Source organism: Aethalodelphis obliquidens, unplaced genomic scaffold (assembly GCF_003676395.1).
Source record: "Aethalodelphis obliquidens isolate GAN/ISIS:26980383/991018 unplaced genomic scaffold, ASM367639v1 scaffold39, whole genome shotgun sequence".
Taxonomy (NCBI): Eukaryota; Metazoa; Chordata; class Mammalia; order Artiodactyla; family Delphinidae; genus Aethalodelphis; species Aethalodelphis obliquidens.
In genome coordinates, this window is record NW_020837983.1 from 19,112,167 (window position 1) to 19,134,895 (window position 22,729).

Genomic DNA, 22,729 nt, shown 5'->3' on the forward strand with positions numbered 1-22,729 from the left:
TACATAAATCAAATAAGTTAACATTTGCAAGTCATTTGTAACAGTGCTTATTAATGTAACATGAACCAACAACAGGACAAAACAAAAAAACACTGTCTTTGTCTTCGTGTCTGCTATATCTCTTTAGAATTAGGTAAACTGCTGCCTAAACTATACTCAGTTCTTGTTATAATGCATTTTCCTTCATTTCTAATCCATTTTCAAATTCCTCTGTTCCTGGTTCAAACCTATCTTCTTATAACAGTGATGCTTTGCTTACTCCAGTATTTCTGAGACCTGGTCATGTTAATTCTTTACATTTATGAAGAGGAAAGATTCTAATTTTATGCCTAAAACCTTTATTGGTTCCACTTTGCTGGCTCAGAGAAAGGTGTTAATAATTCTTTTTTCCTATTGTTTCACATTTCTGGCTCCACTAATGGCCCTTAGGCTCTGTGCTGGATATAGTCCATTTACTCCTCCAGGTACACTCTCCTAATACCTTCTCTATGTCCTAGTGGCTGACCTTTATAGATTGCAGCACCTAGGCTTTCTTGTCCTTTGGTTTGGACTTGCCCTTGCAATGGATCAGAGTACACCTCACTGAATGTCCTCAGTAGAGGAGAGCTTATATGAATCAAAGGGATAGTACAATATACGTTTTTAGAAGAAAAAACCAGATCGTTAAATGCTGCTGCTTTTTGTTTGGTGCCATCTGGGAACTCTTTTTCCTCAGGTTTCCTTCCATCTCTCGTGGAGTCTGTTCTGTTGGCAATACATAAGGAACTCGAGCTTGTCCCAACATAAGAGAGCTCCCTAACTTTAGAAGGTACAGCAGAACCTAAGGTGATTTCTAAGAAAAAGGAGCGTTGCAGAAGCACCTCGGGGCAATTCTCCTCTCTTTTTCTTGGATCCATCTTTTCATGCTTGAAGGGAAAACGTCAGCATACCGAGCTAGCTTGAAGGGCAAACTTGTGTTACCTGCACCATCACTCTACATGATAATCCCAATGTCTGCTACTGCTAATTGAATGGCATTCTTGTTCACTAGGCTATGTTCTGCAACAGAATCCTTCTCAATACAGCATTCCAAATAGCCTCTTGTAACCCATCAGAATTGGTACTCAAGATGAAGCATATTTTTTTTAGCCCTTCTAAGAATAGAGGGATAAAAAGAGCTCCCAAATATCATCCATGATGTAGTTTAGTTCACCAGGGAAAGAAGAGTATATATGAATTTGGAGCCTTCATCCTAACAAATAACAGAATTTTCTTTCTCAGCAATTTTGGGGAAATATTGGGTTAAGTTAAACAGCCTAAACATCATCTTAGAGCCTTGCATATGCTAATCTGCACCGCTCATCTTCAACAGATGAGAGAAGTCTATAGCTTGAATTAATCAGATTTATTTTGGTTGTAAGTGAGGGAACTCCAGCTGGAATAAGTTTAAGAGGGGAAAAACAATTTACGGATACTAGACTATACAAATACATGGCAAAGATAATCACTGGTTCAAAACAGACATGGAACCAAGGAGAGGGATACTGTAAAGATTTTTTTTCCAATCTTATTTGTTTCTATCAGTTTCATTCTTTATTCTTTTTAGACTGGATTTTTCTCAGTGACATGGAACATTCCACTAACATTTCCAAATTAGTATCTTAGGGTTTTGCCAACAAAGATAGATTGCCTTTTTTTTTTTAACATTTTTTTTCCAATTAAAAGTATAAAAGCTAGGAAGCATATAATGGGCTTGGTTTGGGACATGCCCTGGGAGTGGAATATTACAATTTAGTCAGCCCCTAGATCCATATGGTTAAAGCTTAGGAATGAAGAACTCAAAATAGAAAAACAGAGTGCTCTTGCAAAGAGAAAATGTTATTGGCCATTCAAAATAGTAGATGATCATTACAAAGCATTTTCCATGTTTATTTGATCATTGAGTCTTTTTATTGTACAGAAAATCTCAAAAGGACCTCCAGTCTGCTAAATATTCTTTAGAAAATACTGGTTTATTTTAAACATAGCTCTGAGAATATTTAAATGGTGGTGTATGGCTTCTAGAGGAATCAGATATTCAGAAATCTGGCCATATTCAATACAGCTATCACCAGCCAAACAAAACAGGAGTTTCTCATAATTCCTTAAAATTTTTACTCTCTCTAGTCATTTTGCTTTTTTAGAATGCTTTCAATGATTATCACTTTCTTTCCTTTCTACTCATCCATATTCTACCTAAACTTTTGGCCATGTTTAAGCTGCTCTGATTGTGGGAAACTAGCTCCCTAGTGAACTCTTATGTCTTTAAGCTTTTATATGATGTTATTTTACAATTATTTGGCAAATTTGCAAGTACTGTAAACTGTTGTTTTTGTGTGCACATGAACTAGATGTGTGTTTGCATGAGTGCATAGATGTTCAAGCATGTGTGTATGTGTGTGTGTGTGTGGGTGCTACCTCCCTAAATCAAGGGAATATAATTCAATCAGCAAGTTCTGTCATAGATCATAGAGAAATGGGAGGAAGTTACAGGAGAGAGCCTGGGAATGTGCGAAAGCTGTATCATGAGCTATTGTTACTGATGAGAGTGTGTTGCTTTGGTGACCACACCTATGTTCTGTGGTAGATGATCTGTCCTGGAAGGAAAAAAAAAAAAAAAGTCATTTTTCGCTCATTAGTTATTTCTGCCTTACTTTTCAGGGAATTTGCCTCTTGGTTCCCTAAATGGTGGTGCCTGAATTGTGAACACTGTTTTCCATTGGTGATTCCAAAATAAGAATCAAACCCAAACTATGCAAATAAATACATATTATTTGATACTTAAAAAGTATATCAATTAGGATTAAAGATGAGCTGAATGAAAAAGAGAACCCCAAATATCCGTGACCTAAATAAAACAGAGCTAATTCTCTGCTATTTAAGTTCAGAGGCGGACAGTTCTCTCCAGACATGAATATTCCAAACTCAGGAAGCATTCCTTCTTGTTCCACTCAGTGATTGCTTGCATGAGTTCTATTTTCGTGGTACAAATTGACTTTCAGGCAGCAATTTTGGGGAAAGGATCAAGATACAGAAGCGGAAAAAGCTATGCATCATTTATCTTTTAAAAGTGTTCTTGAGAGCTGTTACCCAACACTTCCACATTAGTCTTTCTGGTAAGAACATCATCCCACATTTTCATCATTGACTCTATTTTTTATTTAATAGTCTAATAAACATCTGCCATCCTATGCAAGATCTAGAATATTGACAGTAAATTTATTGTTGATACTCTAGATGGTTTTCTTTTTTCCCAGATTAATTAATTAATTGAGACATAAGCCCATTAAAAAATAAAAGAAAGGAAAGGGAAGAACATCTAGGAGGTTATACACTAAAATGCTAATGGAAGATTATCTCTGACTGAGGCTTTAAAGGTGATTGTTTCTGTTTATTTTCTGTTTACTCACCTAACATTTCTAATTTGTCTATAATTCTGTATTACTTATATAATATAAAGATAATAAAAGTCAAAAACCATAAAAAAGAACTTTTTCTCTGTTCAGGGAGTTTGGGAGAGCAGATCACTTTGACAGAAACCATTTGTAAAATGATAGCTTAATATTCACGTTAGAGAAAAAAATAAATTGTATTAGTTGTGACCTAGTAAATAGATGCTAATCTTATTTATTTCAAATGATGATTTTGTAATAGCAAACCTACCATAAGTGAAAAAGTCAAAGACTTAAATATCAAAAAAAACTATTGTTGAAAGAGCACTAAACTAAAAGCATATGGCCTGGCTTTAAACTCAAAGAGATAAAAGACAAGGAAAAGGAAGAAAATAAACTTCACTCTCCATCTTTACATTCCATCTTTTAAAGTTTTAAACTTTGTGTAAATCATGTTTCATCCTTTTCAGGCTTGGCTCTTTAGCAACTAACGTTTCACTAAACATTTATTTGCTAAACAGCTGTCAGCAGTTATTGATAGAGTATGTGTTCAATGTGATAATAAGGTGACCTTTTAAAACTTAGAAACAAGGAAAAAATCGTTTAAAATTAAACAAGAGGGCTTCCCTGGTGGCGCAGTGGTTGAGAGTCCGCCTGCCGATGCAGGGGACACGGGCTCGTGCCCCGGTCCGCGAAGATCCCACATGCCGCTGAGCGGCTGGGCCCGTGAGCCATGGCCACTGAGCCTGCGCGACCGGAGCCTGTGCTCCGCAACGGGAGAGGCCACAACTGTGAGAGGCCCGCATACAGCAAAAAAAAAAAAAAGAAGAAAAAAATAAAAAAACAAGAAAACCTCATATTTAGCTGATACAACTGATATTCCTGATATGTCTTTAGCAGATAAATGATCAACGTCCTCATACAGTGTTACTGATGAGCCTAAGGATCATCATAAATCCTCAAAATAAACTGACTATGATCTCAGGCATACGTAACATGACTGAAATTCCGTTGTCAATTGTATGACACCATACCTGGAAAAATAATATACAGAGAGGTATGCTCACCTTAAGGGGAAAATGCAAAGAACTAGACACTGTCAGGATTTTCCAGGGAAAAGAGATATTCAATTTAACAGACAAGAAAAAGGTCACTGAGAAAGTGATACTTTCTGTTTGGGAAGTGGAAGAAAATTTTCCATAATCATTTATCTCAGTTCACTTTTGGGCCATTATCCAAACTGCAGATTTGTAATTTGGTGTCCTAAATATTTCCATTCCAATCAGTGATTTTCTTGATAAAGGACTGCTCATTTGTACAAACAGCTGTCAAAGTCCATTCACTACAGTCCAATCATTCCTTTTTTTTTTTTTTCCCGGTACGCGGGCCTCTCACTGTTGTGGCCTCTCCCGTTGGCGGAGCACAGGCTCTGGATGTGCAGGCTCAGCGGCCATGGCTCATGGGCCCAGCTGCTCCGCGGCCTGTGGGATCTTCCCAGGCCGGGGCACGAACCCGTGTCCCCTGCATCGGCAGGCGGACTCTCAACCACTGTGCCACCAGGGAAGCCCATTCCTTGACTGAACAAACTTGTGTGTCTTGACATTCACAGCTAAGGTTAGTCCTTAGACCATGGTGAATTTACCTAGGCAAGGGTATGCAGTGATTCTTCCCAAAAGCTGGCCAGCTAGCTTTCTTCTGTTGACATCTGCACCTCTACATCACTCTCTTCAAATTTCAACATATTGTCACCTCCAGGTTTGCTAATGACTACTTTGTAGCCAGGTGTATTTGCTTTTTCATCTCACTTGTGAGATGACCAAGGTAGTTATCTACAAAAGAGAAAAAAAAAAAAAGGCATTTGTAGATAAATTGATTGGATACAGGACAAAATATCTAATTCTGATACTTGAAGTAACTTGGATCAGTGAATGATCAGCTAGTTTGAAAGTCACAGAGTGAATTTAGTGATAGAAGTTTTACTATAGTCTTTATTCTGTGTAATTCAGAGTAAAAATAGAAGTGTATTAATTGTTCTGATAATTTCATGTCAGCATTCAGATTAGTCTTCATATAATTGGGTTGCTAATAGATTCAGTGTATTCCAGGAAATGTGTATGCAATAGAAAGCTGTTATTTTTCCTCACTTACACACTCTTCTTTCCTAAATTAGAATTTAGAGCTCTTTGATCTTCCTGTGAAGATTCCTCCAGCTTCAGGATATGTGGACATAACCTTAAAATTTGTTTCTGTTTACTATCCTTCATATCAAACGATATCCAAGTCAATGTCAGCAAACCCTTTCCCCCCCTTTCACAAGTAGATTTATTTATAATAGATTTTTAAGGTAGATTTAGAGTATGAGTCTTTTTTTGATGTATATTTATTTATTTATGTTTGTTCTTTAAATCTGTGTCTCTCTTTCTGCCTTGCAAACCTGTTCATCTGTACCATTTTAGGAGGGCAAGATTCTTTTTAACATCTTTATTGGATATAATTGCTTTACAACGGTTTGCTAGTTTCTGCTGTATAACAAAGTGAATCAGCTATACGTATACATATATCCCCATATCCCCTCCCTCTTGCATCTCCCTCCCACCCTCCCTATCCCACCCCTCTAGGTGGACACAAAGCACTGAGCTGATCTCCCTGTGCTATGCGGCTGCTTCCCACTAGCTATCTATTTTACGTTTGGTAGTGTATATGTGTCCATGCCACTCTCTCACTTCGTCCCAGCTTACCCTTCCTCCTCCCCGTGTCCTCAAGTCCATTCTCTATGTCTGCATCTTTATTCCTGTCCGGCCCCTAGGTTCATCACAACCATTTTTTTTTTTTTAGATTCCATATATATGTGTTAGCATATGGTATTTGTTTTTCACTTTCTGACTTACTTCACTCTGTAAGACAGACTCTAGGTCCATCCACCTCACTACAAATAACTCAATTTTGTTTCTTTTTATGGCTGAGTAATATTCCATTGTATATATGTGCCACATCTTTATCCATTCATCATTATTTTTAAAGAACTCTCCTTTTCCTTTTTAAAATAGCTGTATGACATTTATCTTAGAAATCAGATACATTAAAATTAATTGAGTTTTGGGAATTAGAGGATTTAGAACATGGACTGAATGACTGAAGACATCTCTAGGTAGTAACTTCTAACTTGAATTATGGTTCTGAGGGTTTTAAAATGGGAGCTGATGTAAATTAAATATGGGAGCTCAATGGAGAGCGTAAAAACATAAACAAATGCTAAATCTATTCCAGAGGTGAGAAAAACATACATATATATATATATATATATATATATGAATGAAAGACATCGAGAAAACTTGTCATAAATCATAGAAATCCACAAATCATAAATTAAGACAGTATTAAGACAGTATAAATGTTCTAACAATTTTGGCTATAGCTAACATTAAAAATACTGTATAACTGAAACCCTTAGGACCATTAGCTGCAAATTCTGAAAACTTCTTTTACTTGAGGAAGAGGGTAATGACAACAACAAAAAAGACATCTCTTCCATACAGGTAGGATCCTTGTGTGTATGGGGGCAGGAAGAATATAACTGTATAAAAGTGGGATATCTCCCCATGAAGCAGACATGAACTTTTCTCTGATAAAAGGTTTATAATTTTTAAAAGTTAACATTACTGTTCTTTTTCACTGTTGCAAACTGATGTAAGTCCTTTTACCCATTCAGTAAACATCAGGGATCTTTTGATAAATATTCACCATCTCTGCGGTTTACAGGGAGGTGGGAACTATATTTCCTTTCCTTCATATCCTTAGCACCAGGTGGTAGGTATCAAAGAAGGCAAACGTTGCTTAATGCACAAATATTAATAGCAAGAATGTTCAGAACAGTCTTATGACCTATTCAGTAGCTTGGACAATCTCTCTCTCCGTCTTAGACTTTTTCAGTGGCACTTTGTGTGAAAACTTGACTCCAAGGTGGACTCTTGGATTCTTTGAGGACAAAACTGGCCAACTATAGTGAGGTTAAGTACATTCCCTGTGAATTTGGATGTAGGAATGTATTAGTTTGCAATTACTGCAATAACACTACATGATAGACACAAATCAAAATGGCATACAAAAACCAAAAAATGTTTATTGAACTCATGTTTCTGCATGTTGGCAGTTTGGGGTGAGGGGTTTGGCTGATATACACTGGCCTAGGCTGGGTGTGCCTGCTTTAAGCTATGGCTTCAGCTGGGCTTGTATCTTTGCTGGAATACGATTTGGTCTAGGGCCCAAGAAAATGGAGAAGTGGCCACCTAGGGAAAGCTCATCTTAGTAGAGGCAGAAGAGGGCAAGACCAACTGCATAAGTGCTTTTTAAGCTTTTGGTTATATCACTCACACTAACATTCTATTGGATAAAGCAAGTCATGTGATGTATATATCCACAAAAGGTGTGGATATAGGGAAAGGTGAAAAATTGGGGCCATAAAACAGTCTAGCACAAGGACTAACAAGGTTATAGAACTCAGGAGCTGCACACCCCACTTGCCAAATTCTTCTACCTAATCTTAAAACGAGACCTGTACATATATCCTAATCAAACAGTTTTCTAGAACATCACTATTTCACCAATAAAAATAGTGCTTTTAACATCCTCTTGCTAATTAACAAACACCCTGGTGTAGATTTCCGTAATGATATCTGAAATTTTAAACAAAACTTTTAAATATTGATTCCTACTTAAAGTACTTTAAGTGCTGTCAGAATAGTCCTAGTGATGTAGACACACATACATCACATCATTATCTTGTATTACCACCCAGGCAATTATGGGAGCCACAAGACTTTTCATGAAGTGATACCTCTCGGCTTTTGTCGGGCAGTCCCATCTATGTTCTGAAAAATTGGTCCCTCTGATTTTAAATTATATATGCTGGGTGGAAGAGAATTTCTTGCTTTTAAAATAACTTCAAATAACGTGGATTTAGCAGAATTTGAGGTCTCAGCTCTTTGGTAACTGAAATTCCTCACCAAAAACAGTTCACTCCCTTTTTTACCTCTCTTGGCCTTGGATACCTGATCCAATGTTCACATTGTGAAGTGTGAACACTCTGACCCATTACTGACTGATTAAGAACTAGCCTAGAAACAGCTAGAAAGTTTTAGAAACCATTGGTAAGGTCAGAACTACATAAAATTTCTTCTAGTAAGGAATTTACCCTGGAGGGAAACAGAACTACTATCCAGGCTAGTTAGCAGGAGACTGAAAAGGTGAGGAAAGCAATCTCTCAGAAATGAGTGGCAATTCTTGACTGCAATCATCAGGAGGGAGAAAACTGAGTAAGTTGAAAAAAATATTCGCAAGAAAATTGCTCTCCTGATGTTTCCCAATACTGGTATGGGAGGCCAAACAGGCAGCCATGCAAGGAAAGTTAATTGCCTGCAAGGCCTGTAACAAAAGAATAAACCAGAGGGAAAACATCAAATTGGAATCCAAATATAAATTTTCAAAAAAACAAATTAGCGAACAGTAATAAAATCAAACACAGGGGGAAAAAAGCTCGTAAAATACTATTAAAATGATAGCAGACACTTGAAATGTTTCTAAATGTAAAAAAACTATGCCTGTAAGTTATAAAACTGTGTTTGTACTAATACATTTTCCAGTGGCAAAAATGAGGCTACTCTTTTTTTTTTTTTTTTTGCTGTACGTGGGCCTCTCACTGTTGTGGCCTCTCCCGTTGGCGGAGCACAGGCTCTGGACGCGCAGGCTCAGCGGCCACGGCTCATGGGCCCGGCCACTCCGCGGCCTGTGGGATCTTCCCGGGCCGGGGCACGAACCCGTGTCCCCTGCATCGGCAGGCGGACTCTCAACCACTGCGCCACCAGGGAAGCCCAAGGCTACTCTTTTTTGAACAACAAAGATTATAGGCAAAGTGTCTACTGGAATCCACGTAGTGAAGGTATGAATCACAAACATTAGAATTTCTTTGAAGAGGGAGGTATGGCAGTTATTATTTGAACCATTAAAAAATAAAACTATGTGCAATAATTCCGGACAGTAGAGAAATCATATTTTGCTATATATGTATATAGATAGATAGATTTATTTATTGCTGTATATGTATGTGTATATGTGGGGAGATGGAGTGTGATTCTGACTTGTAATAAAATTTATTGAGATAGGAAGAATAAACTATTTCATTTATTTTATTGGGAGAGAATAACATTCATTTTTAAATATTAAGTCAGTTGCCAAATTGATTTGTCTGCTCTACATACTATATGTTTCCATATAAATTTTAGAAAGAGTTTTTAATTTCTACAAAAAATCTTTCTAAAAATTTTTTCCTACAGAATGTCTGCTGAGATTTTGATAGTGATTGAAGTGACCCTGTAGATCAATTTTGGAAAATTCCTATTTTAATATTACTCAGTTTCCAAATCCATTGACATGGAAAGTTTCTCTATTCAATTAGGTATTCTTTTATTTATCTCAGCAATGTATAATTTTCAATATATAAATCTTGCACTTCTTTGGTTAAATTTATTCATGATTTATTTTCTTTCAAATGCTATTTTGAATAGAATTGCTTTCATTGTTTTCAAAACATTGTTTTGAATGTTTCTTGCTATTGTATAGAAAAACAACTGATTTTCTTACACTGATCTTGTTTCCTGAAACCTTCATAAACTTGTTTATTAGTTCTAGTGGTTTTATTGTGGAATTCTTAGAATATTTATGTACAGGGTCATGTTATCTCCAAACATAGTTTTACTTCTTCCTTTCCAATATATATGCCTTCGATTTCTTCTTTCCTCATTGTACTGGCCAAACTCTATTAAAATTTGAATAGAAGTGGTGAGAGGAGACATCTTTAACTAGTTTCTGATCTTAAGAAGAAATAATTCAGTCTTTTTCCATTAGGTTTGATGTTAGGTATAGATTTTACTTGGATACCCTTTATCAAGTTGAGAAATTCTCTTATTACTAGTTTGCTGAGATTTTTAATCACAAACATATGCTACATTTTGTCAATTGCTTTTTCTCTGTCTTTTGAGGTGACCATGTGGTTTTTATCCTTTATTATGTTAATATGGAACATTACATTGTTTCAGATAGTAAATCAAATGTTAATTCCTGAGATAAATACCACTAGGTCATGATATATAATCATGATGTGTTGCTGAATTTGTTTTGCTAACATTTTGTTAGGGACTTTGGTGTATTTATCAGATATTGGCCCTTGTTTTCTTTTCTTGTGATGTCTTTTGATTTGGGACCACTATTACTGGCTTCATAGAATAAGTTATGAAAGATTCCTTCTTCCTCCATTTAGAAAGCATTTTTTGAAGTACTCGTATTACTTCTTGTTGAAACACTTAATAAAATACACCAATCAGGCTGTCTGGGCTTGGGGCTTTGTTTTGTGGAAAAGTTTTCAATTATTAGTTGAATATATTTGCTATTCAGATTTTCTATTTCTTAAGTTAGTTTGGATAATTTTGTTCTTTTAGAAAATTCTTCATGTCATCTAAATTGTCTAATTTGCTAGCATGTTTGTTCACAGTATTCCCTTAGAGGATCACCTCCTCTGTGAAGTCTTCCTTGCCTCCCTCAGATGGAAGAATAGCCCTTGATCTTATTTTCATGTTTCCCTTAACTCCCCAGAATCTCTTTCTTACAGCACTTTCACACACTCTGCTGAAATCATCAATGCATGCATCTGTCTCTCTGCCAGACAGTGAGCTCCTCGAAAGCCCAGGCTGTGCCTTAATCATTTTTTCTGAATTGCCAGTGTCCTTCAAATTGTCGGGTCCACTGTAGGTGCTGGATATAGGTTCAGTTCCCCAGAAGCACACCCTGAGATGGGGATTTATTTGCAAGTGATTTATTTTACAAATGCTCCCAGTAGAAAAGAGTAATGGGGAAGAGGGCCAGGGAAGGTGAGGAGGTCAAGCAAAGATATAATTTCAGGCAAAAGTCCCACAAAGGGGAACTTAAGCTTGATCCCATAGGGAACTCTGGTTGCATAAGTTTAAGCCTTAGCAGTTGTAAACGGGGTTTAAAAAGAAAAGAAAAAAATATATTTTTAATATTCTTTTAATATCTGTAGTTAAGTAGTCATGTTTCCTCCTTTATTGCTGATTTTGGTAATTTGTATCTTTTATTTTCTTGCACAGTTTGTCAATTTTGATATTTTCAAAGAAACAACTTTTAATTTTAATTTCATTATTTTTTCTATATGTTTTCTACCTCATTTATCTCCCCTTTAGTCTTTATTATTTCATTATTTCTGCATGTTCTGGATTTAGCTGGTTTTATGGAGAGAGGATATGATCTACTCACTCTATTATGCCAGAAATAAATCTCTAGTTAAAGCAGAGATACATCATTTTAGACCTCGTTAGTCAGAATCTCTGGAGGGGATTCCACTGAGTGTCTACTTCATAAAATTCCCATGATGAATAATGATGGTCACCAAGATTGAGATATAATTATATTTGGCAAGTCTATGATTTGGTCTATGATTTTGGTTACGTTCATATTCCTGAAATAAGATAATCAAGTTTAATTGATAACCTAAGTATAGAATCAACACAAAAGTTACATATATATATAATATACATATATATACAGATATAACTTTTCAAATGGTAAATAATATAATATTATCATATCAGTTATTTAGTACACTCTTCTGGACACATTTACATGTGAAGTCAAATTGTAATGGAAAAGTTGTTTGGCAAAGTAGATAAGTGGGACAGAGAAAGCTAAGTAATTGAATACAGTTAATCTGATTAGGTTATGAGAGCTCAATATTTCCTTCTCCTTTGGATGATTACACTTGACACAGTGAATTCAAATATCCAAGGCAACCAGTCACTGTTCAACAGCCAGTGTTAGAAACATATTGACAGTTCTTTCTTTTTGGTTGCACCTACTCTAGATTCCCTTCAGATCTTCAATTAACAAGATCAATTTAAGTATGGGATTAGTTACTGCTGCATGACTGGATTTGCTTATACACAGTCTTTTCACAGCACGTATTTAAAATCTCTTCTATTGTACGCTATCTCTGTATGGAGGCTTATAATTAAGAGAGTGACATACTATCAAATGATATTAATACCAGAATACAGAACATCTTTATCATTGATATTTTAGCAGCACTCTAGATAAAAGTTGAAAGATGGATATAACATTGCTTTTTCCAACACTGGATAAGGATCAAAATAATTTTGGGGTTACAGTTTTATATTCTAACAGAATGCTTAAGTTACTACAAATTTGGGTAACCAATTGTTATGTATTATCTAACTTTCATAACACATATTTAATTTAGTAACACAATTATTAATAAAGGTAACAAGATAATGAAGGAAATAATTTTTATTTAGATAATAGAGTTTTTAAAAATATTACACTCCAAGTATAAAAGAGATGAATGAAGAATATAGGAGTAGGAAGGGAAAAATAACTTGTTTGTCTTACTCAAATATTTAAATGAGGTCTAAACAAAGTCAACTCAATTGAAGCCCGACTTTCATTGCCTGTTTTTATAGTTCCATGTAGAGTGGGAATCTACATGTCCGGACTCCTTGCCTTGAGAATATCTATTGTATTTGCATATTTCAATTTTGGTCATGTAAACTAGTATATATGATAAATATCAATTTACCATATAAACTGGTAGCTCAGGAGTGAAAGGTAGAAAGAGTCATGTAACCTTATAGGTATTTGACCTTAGTCTTCATTCAGATCAAAATTCTCTATCAAGCCTTTAGGCTATCAAAGGTAGTATTTGAGATGGTTAGGTCTCAAAATAGTCATGAAAGTTGTGTACACATCCACATGATTATTATACAATTTTAGCTCAGTAAAACCCCATACATTTGCCTTTACTTTCTTTGTGATTTATTGGAAGAGATTTGGACCTGAATTCTTTTGAATAACTGGCTCCTTCCCTGTGTTAGTCAGTTTGGGCTGCCATAATAAAATCCCATAGACTGAGTAGCCTGTAAACAACAGAAATTTATTTCTCATAGTTCTGAAGGCTGAGAGGTCCAAATTCAAGATGCCGGCACATTTAGAGTCTAGTGAGAGCCCAGCTTCTGGTTCACAGATGACAGTCTTTTTGCTGTGTTCCCACATAGCAGAAGGAGCAAGCTAGTGAGTGCTCTGGGGTCTCTTTTATAAGGGCACTGTAGGGAAGCAAACTTTGCCACCTCAAAACGTCTCTCTTTGGCATGAAGGTTAATTTAGGCTGATTATTTTTAAGAAACAGAAGAGTCAAAAAGTTTTTCTTGTTACCTCCCCTGAACTGCCTAAAAGAATTTAGATAAAGGGCCTGTTCCCTGAATAGAGCTATCACCAGAGATATCTTCAAAGAATATGGGCTAAGTGTGGTGGGAGGGACTCTGCAGGGCTTAATGTTCAAAGTCCACTCTGTTGCCCCACTGTCTCTACATGGTCCAGCAAACAGTTTTTACCAAACATTTATTCCTCCATCTCTATGTGAATTGTCTTCCTTCCCTTTGAAGTTCCAACGCAACACACCCAACATTCTCTTTTGCTTTTTAGCTGAAGATGGTACTTAAATTGAGGACTTTGGCCATTTTGGCAAATTACTCAGTTTACCTGGGTCTCTCCCATGTATACATTTTATTACACTTTTGTTTGTTTTCCTCCTATTAATCAGTCTCAGGCCAATTTAATTCTTAGACCAGCCAGAAGAACCTAGAAAGTTAGAGGAAAATTTCTTCCTCCTGGACAGCATTAGTCCCATTCATGAGAACTCCACCCCCATGACCTAATCACCTCCCAGAGGTCCCACCCTTCATATACCATTGCATTGTGGATTAGATTTCAACATATGAATGTTAGGGGACACAAACATTCAGTTTATAACAATCCCCTACTTCACTTTGCACATGTAGACTAAACACAGGAATGCTCCTGTGACCATACAGAATGCCCAGAGAGTTACACCTGTTGATTCCACTGAGATTCAAGGAAAGAACAGAAACATTGTCTTTGCACCAATGAGGACAATTAAAACTGGTTTTTATTTTTAAGCAAGAAATCCTTAGAGACAGTGGAATTCACTGTATTCTTGAAAAATAACTGTCATATTTATTGTAGTAAAGTCTACAATAGAGCTGTTTTCACATTTATCTAGGATTTTCCATTACCAAAGCTAGTTTGCTTCAACTAAATTATACAGAGACAATGCTTAAAGGACTCCAGAGAGAGCAATCCTAACTCAATAATTTCCAAGCAGTTTTCCCCATCATGACCCATAGTCTATACCCTAGCAGTGTTTCACTCAGCTTGATTGTTGCTAAGCAACAAATAGGGTATAGAAGTTAAGCTTCTGGAATCACTTACACATTAATTATAAGTCAAAAACATTAGAATAATGCAAGTTTTAATAATGAAGGGTATTACATATGTTGTCACAATATGCCTTTTTTCCTAACCAAGAAGAGAAACACCTGTGGGATACTTGTCATGGGGAAATGACATTTCATTAGCTTTTGGAGGTACCAAGAGAGTAGATTTTAAGAGAAACAATTAGGTGTTTTATAGCTATCTTTCCCTTTCTCAAAGGTTTTTTTCCCTAATTGCTATTGACTTTGCATTCTTTGAATTACTGAAGCTAACAGTAGCATAAGTAGGTGTTACATTTCCTAGTTAGGAAGTTGCTGAAGTGTTCTGATGATTGCATGATTGCTAAAGACTTTTAAATGCAAGGGAATTAAAGACCATTAAGTGCAAAGAAATCAAAGACCAATTTTTGTTCTCTAAACTTAGAGATCTTTATCAAATTTTGATTTTCCCACCAGGAAAAAGCAATATTCTGAAATCATAGTGCATCTCCATCCACATCGCTCAAAGTTCTTACACTACTATCTATAGTCAGTCTCCTTTGTGAAGTTGTATGGCTGTATGATTTTCCTTTCTTTCTAAATGGAAAATTCTGGGACATGTGTTAGCTTAAGCAAGTACTCTTTCTTGTCCTATGGTAGCATGCCAGTATTTGGCCAAAAAATGGACTAAGGAAAACCTGAAATGGTGTCAGCAGTGAGCTGCCAAAAGACTCATTTATCCAGACTAGAAAAGCCAGGTTTATTGCACAGTGTGGGCCTCTCAATCAGCAAAACTTGTATATGAATTATATTTAGCTGTACTAAATACAGACCGTATTAACTACAGACTGTAGCTGTACTACAGTCTATCAACTAAAATTGTTTAAGATATATGTCATATTAAATATGCATTCAAACTTCACACACATAAAAGTCCCTTGGGAAAGATACTCAGTATATTGAAAAGGATATGGACTAAATATTCAGATAAACATGAGTCTGATTTCAAGCCTGGCACTTGACATCTGCGTGACCGTGGCTCAGTACTTCACTGTTTCTTGGTCTTGGTTTACTCACATATAAAATGGATGTGTGTGGGGGGTGCTAGAACTTAACTCAAAGGGCAATTTTATGGCTCCTAAAGAGATACCTTTCCTGCCCAGCCACACTCACTTTCATTTCTTGGCGGCCCTTTCATCTTTGTTGGCCAGTTACTTCTTTTTTTAATCTACAATTGTACAGTATCCCTTAGATATATCACTGGGAGACAAGGAGACAGCAGCTTTCCTATCAAATGTCAGTAGATAACAACGTTTTGCTATCAGTATGTATAATTAATATAAAATGTGCTGTGACTGATCACCAACAAATTCTGAAAGAAGCCATGTGATTGGTCACCCGTCTGTGCATCTATGAATTATGGAGTAATTTGTGGACTGAAGAGCCAGCAATGAAGTTTTTGAGTTTACTCACTGTAACCCTAACCCTAACCTTGTCTTTGGCAAATGAAATTTCAATCATTTTATTGTGCGACTGCTGTTATTTAACTGTACCTTGCCATTTGAAATCCACGTATACCACAACAGTGAGAAACAAGGATTGTTGTGTATGTGTGCATCTATTTCCTTTTCTTCATGAGATAGCATGGACTTCATCCATTTTATTCTCTGCTGCTTCCCTAGCCCTCAGAACAATGCTTAATACATAACGTGGAATCAAGGAAGGAATGAGTGTTATCACATGCCTAGAGTGCTTATCATGGAGCCCAGAATATATAAACTGCCCACTAAATGCTGGGTTTCTTAGTCTTTTCTTAGTGTCTCTGGTTTTAAGAAGAGGTAGATTTGTCAAAATGAATTAAGCACTCAGTGTGCTCTAGTGTATATTTGGCACAGTATAATTTTGTGAAGAAAGATAGAATTTAGTTCCCTGAAATACACTTTGTGCTTTGTAGCCATAGAATCTAAATTTGATCCTGGCTTTGCTATTTCACCTTAGGTAAGTTATTTAAACCCTCTAGGCTTCATTTTCTTTATCTGTGTAATGGCAGCAAGTATATCTACTCACCTGATTAAAGTATGTGAAGCTTAAGAGAAATTATATGTGCAAAGTGCTTAGTCCAGTGCCTGGTACTTAGTAGGCACATAAAATATTTAGCTATTTTTTGAGTTTGTGGCCCATAAGGAAAAACAAAATAATTTTAAAAGATATAATGAATTTTACAATGTAGATGACAAGAATATATTACAAATATATCCAACTGTGGTTATATGTTGTATTTTTTAATTCAAATGTAATTTCTCCCAAGTGTAATTGACTTTTTTGTTGAGAGAAAAATCTGAAATTGAGCAAATTCCACATTCTTTTATTGGAGAAGACTATTTTAAACATTCACAAAGCAGGAGTCTATAGACCTCAACAGAGAGATCAGAGCTATGTAAGATTAAACTGAGAACTAAAGTCAAATTAAAGATTACTCTGAAACCAAAACCAGTTAAATAGACACAATATTTTATTTAGTTTTCAAAATGTGTCAAGGTTCTTAGCATCTACGTGGCTCAGTTTCTTCTTTTGTGAAATGGAGATGGAAAGATCCCTATTTCATTGGATATTATGATGGTCAAATGAGATAACACATTTAAAATATTGATCATAAATCTTGGATATAGTAAGAATTCAATAAATCTTAACTGATTCTATCCTTTTGTTCATATAAATTAATCTTAATGCCTGACAATAATTTCTTTATCAGGCATTTTCTTTTTTTTAACTTAATTTTATTTATTTTTAAACAGCAGGTTATTAGTTATCTATTTTATACAAATTAGGGTGTACATGTCAATCCCAATCTCCCACTTCATCCCCCCACGCCGCCCCTCGCCGCTTTCCCCTCTTGGTGTCTACACGTTTGTTCTCTACATCTGTATCTCTATTTCTGCCTTGCAGACTGGTTCATCTGTACCATTTTTCTAGATTCCACATATATGTGTTAATATACTATATTTGTTCCTATCTTTCTGACTACTTCACTCTGTATGACAGTCTCTAGGTCCATCCACATCTCTACAAATGACCCAATTTCATTCCTTTTTATGGCTGAGTAATATTCCATTGTATATATGTACCACCTCCTCTTTATCCATTCGTCTGTCAATGGGCTTCCATGACCTGGCTATTGTAAATAATGCTGCAGTGAATACTACAGGGAATGTGTCTTTTTGAATTATGGTTTTCTCTGGGTATATGCCCAGTAGTGGGATTGCTGGGTCATATGGTAATTCTATTTTTAGTTTCTTAAGGAACCTCCATACTGTTCTCCATAGTGGCTGTATCAATTTACATTCCCACCAACAGTGCAAGAGGGTTCCCTTTTCTCCACACCCTCTCCAGCATTTGTTGTCTGTAGATTTTTTTTTTTTTTTTTTGGGGTACATGGGCCTCTCACTGTTGTGGCCTCTCCTGTTGCGGAGCACAGGCTCCGGACACGCAGGCTCAGCGGCCATGGCTCACGGGCTCAGCCACTCCACGGCATGTGGGATCTTCCCGGACGGGGGCACGAACCCGTGTCCCCTGCATCGGCAGGTGGACCCTCAACCACTGCGCCACCAGGGAAGCCCTGTTGTTTGTAGATTTTATGATCATGCCCATTCTGACTGGTGTGAGGTGATACCTCATTGTAGTTTTGATTTGTATTTCTCTAATAATCAGTGATGTTTTTGTAGATTTTATGATCATGCCCATTCTAACTGGTGTGAGGTGATACCTCATTGTAGTTTTGATTTGTATTTCTCTAATAATCAGTGATGTTGAGCAGCTTTTCATGTGCCTCTTGGCCGTCTGTATGTCTTAGGTGAAATGTCTATTTAGGTCTTCTGCCCATTTTTTGATTGGGTTTTTTTTTTTTAATATTGAGCTGCAAGAGCTGTTTATATATTTTGGAGATTAATCCTTTGCCCATTGATTCATTGGCAAATATTTTCTCCCATTCTAAACACTGTCTTTTCATCTTGTTTATAGTCTCCTTTGCTGTGCAAAAGCTTTTAAGTTTCTTTAGGTGCCATTTGTTTATTTTTGATTTTATTTCCATTACTCTAGGAGGTGGGTCAAAAGAGATCTTGCTGTGATTTACGTCAAAGAGTGTTCTTCATATGTTTTCCTCTAAGAGTTTTATAGTGTCTGGTCTTACATTTTGGTCTTTAATCCATTTTGAGTTTATTTTTGTGTATTGTGATAGGGAGTGTTCTAACTTCATTCTTTTACATGTAGCTGTCCAGTTTTCCCATCACCACTTACTGAAGAAACTGTCTTTTCTCCATTGTATATCCTTGCCTCCTTTGTCGTAGATTAGTTGACCATAGGTGCATGGGTTTATCTCTGGGCTTTCTATCCTGTTCCGTTGATCTATATTTCTGTTTTTGTGCCAGTACCATATTGTCTTGATTACTGTAGCTTTGTAGTATAGTCTGAAGTCAGGGAGTCTGAATCCTCCAGTTCTGTTCTTTTCCCTCAAGTTGGCTTTGACTATTTGGGGTCTTTTTAGTCTCCATAAAAAAAAAAAAAAATAGTTGGCTTTGACTATTTGGGGTCTTTTTAGTCTCTTTTAAGATTTTTTGTTCTAGTTCTGTAAAAAATGCCATTGGTAATTTGATAGGGATTGCATTGAATCTGTAGATTGCTTTGGGTATTATAGTCATTTTCACAATATTGATTCTTCCAATCCAAGAACATGGTATATCTCCCCATCTGTTTGTGTCATCTTTGATTTCTTTCCTCAGTGTTTTATACTTTTCTGAGTACAGGTCTTTTACCTCCTTAGGTAGGTTTATTCCTAGGTATTTTATTCCTTTTGTTGCAATGGTGAATGGGAGTGTTACCTTAATTTCTCTTTCTGATCTTTCACTGTTAGTGTATAGGAATGCCAGAGATTTCTGTGCATTAATTTTGTATCCTGCAACTTTACCAAATTCATTGATTAGCTCTAGTAGTTTCCTGGTGGCATCTTTAGAATTCTCTATGTATAGTATCATGTCATCTGCAAACAGTGACAGTTTTACTTCTTCTTTTCCAATTTGTATTCCTTTTATTTCTTTTGCTTCTCTGATTGCCATGGCTAGGACTTCCAAAACTATGTTGAATAAGAGTGGCAAGAGAGGACATCCTTGTCTTGTTCCTGATCTTAGAGGAAATGCTTTCAGTTTTTCACCACTGAGAATGATGTTTGCTGTGGGTTTGTCATATATGGCCTTTATTATGTTGAGATAGGTTCCCTCTATGCCCACTTTCTGGAGAGTTTTTATCATAAATCAGTGTCGAATTTTGTCAGAAGCTTTTTCTGCATCTATTGAGATGATAACATGGTTTTTATTCCTCAGTTTGTTAATGTGGCATATCATATTGATTGATTTGTGTATATTGAAGAATCCTGGCAACCCTGGGATAAATCCCACTTGATCGTGGTGTATAATCATTTTAGTGTGTTGTTGGATTCTGTTTGCTGGTATTTTGTTGAAGATTTTTGCATCTATATTCATCAGTGATATTGGTCTGTAATTTTCTTTTTTTGTAGTATCTTTGTCTGGTTTTGGTATCAGGGTGATGCTGGCCTTGTAGAATGAGTTTGGGGGTGTTCCCTTCCTCTGCAATTTTTGGGAAGAGTTTGAGAAGAATGGATGTTGGCTCTTCTCTAAATGTTTGATAGAATTCACCTGTGAAGCCATCTGGTCCTGGATTTTTGTTTGTTGGAAGATTTTTAGTCACAGCTTCAGTTTCACTACTTGTGATTGGTCTGTTCATATTTTGTTTCTTCCTCAGTCTTGGAAGGTTATACCTTTCTAAGAATTTGTCCATTTCTTCCAGGTTGTCCACTTTATTGGCATAGAGTTGCTTGTAGTAGTCTCTTATGTTGCTTTGTATTTCTGTGATGTCTGTTGTAACTTCTCCTTTTTCATTTCTAATTTTATTGATTTGAGTCCTCTCCGTTTTTTTCTTGATGAATCTGGCTAATGGTATATCAATTTTGTTTATCTTCTCAAAGAACCAGCTTTTAGTTTTATTCATATTTGCTATTGCTTTCTTTGTTTCTATTTCATTTATTTCTGCTCTGATCTTTATGATTTCTTTCCTTCTACTCACCTTGGGTTTTGTTTTTTTGTCTTTCTCTTGTTCCTTTACGTGTAAGGTTAGATTGTTTATTTGAGATTTTTCTTGAGGTAGGCTTGTATTGCTATAAACTTCCCTCTTAGAACTACTTTTGCTGCATCCCATAGGTTTTGGATCATCGTGTTTTTGTTGTCATTTGTCTCTAGGTATTTTTAAATTTCCTCTTTGATTTCTTCAGTGGTATCTTGGTTATTTAGTAACGTATTATTTAGCCTCCATGTGTTGTGCTTTTTACGTTTTTTTCCCTGTAATTGATTTCTAATCTCATAGTGTTGTGGTAGGAAAAGATGATTGATATGATTTCAATTTTCTTAAATTTACTGAGGCTTAATTTGTGACCCAAGATGTGATCTATCCTGGAGAATGTTCCATGTGCCCTTGAGAAGAAAGTGTAATCAGCTGTTTTTGGATGGAATGTCCTATAAATATCAATTAAATCTCTCTGGTGTATTGTGTCATTTAAAGCTTGTGTTTCCTTATTAATTTTCTGTCTGGATGATCTGTCCATTGGTGTAAGTGATGTGTTAAAGTCCCCCACTGTTACTGTGTTACCGTTGATTTGCTCTTTTATAGCTGTTAGCATTTGCCTTATGTATTGAGGTGCTCCTATGTTGGGTGCATATATATTTATAATTGTTATATCTTCTTCTTGGATTGATCCCTTGGTCTTTATGTAGTGTCCTTCCTTGTCTCTTGTAACATTATTTTAAAGTCTACTTTATCTGGTACGAGTACTGCTACTCCAGCCTTCTTTTGATTTCCATTTGCATGGAATATCTTTTTCCATCCCCTTCCTTTCAGTCTGTATGTGTCCCTAGGTCTGAAATGGGTCTCTTGTAGACAGCATACATATAGGTCTTATTTTTGTATCCATTCAGTGAGCCTGTGTCTTTTGGTTGGAGCATTTAATCCACTCACGATAAGTATTTTCCTATTACCATTTTCTTAATTGTTTTGTGGGTTTTTTTGTAGGTCCTTTTCTTCTCTTGTGTTTCCCACTTAGAGAAGTTCCTTTAGCATTTGTTGTAAAGCTGGTTTGGTGGTGCTGAATTCTCTTAGCTTTTGCTTGTCTGTAAAGCTTTTGATTTCTCCATCGAATCTGAATGAGATCCTTGCCAGGTAGAGTAATCTTGGTTGTAGGTTCTTCCCTTTCATCACTTTGGCTATATTGTGCCACTCCCTTGTTCCTTCATCTGGTACATAGTCCTCTGACTTTTCATTTTGTCTGTCTTTCTGTGAATGTGGTTTTTGTTCCACAGGCTGCAGGACTGTAGCTCTTCTTGCTTCTGCTCTAGGCATCTTATTTCTGTATCTTTTTCATTAATGCTATTTTGCTTCCTTTGCTCATTATAAGGTCACTCTAACAATCCTCCTCTGGTTTCTCTGTTCTCAATTGCTTCCTCATTTACTTTTTTGCTTAAGTTTTTAATCATTCTCCATAAGAAAAATCCAAACTTCTAGCCACCAATTACAGTTCTTATAAACTTTCCAATTAGTACTCTCCTTAACTCTTCCTGTTTCAGTCAAATATATATACTTTTGTTTATTTTACTCCTCACATAATTTTTTTACCCATCATGGATTGACAGAAAATTTTCTCTGTGTGCCATCTCTGATTGGCAGCTGTCTATTGATGGGCATTCTGAGACTGCCTCAACTCAGGAAGAGGAAAAAGCTACAGATCTTTAGTAATGTGTGCCATGGGCTCTGGAGTGGGGACAGGAGTATCAGAGATATTTGTCATTTATGACTTCTGTCATTTCCCCTAACAAGATATCCTTATGGCCTTCTCTGCTTCTCTAAGTTCTAACT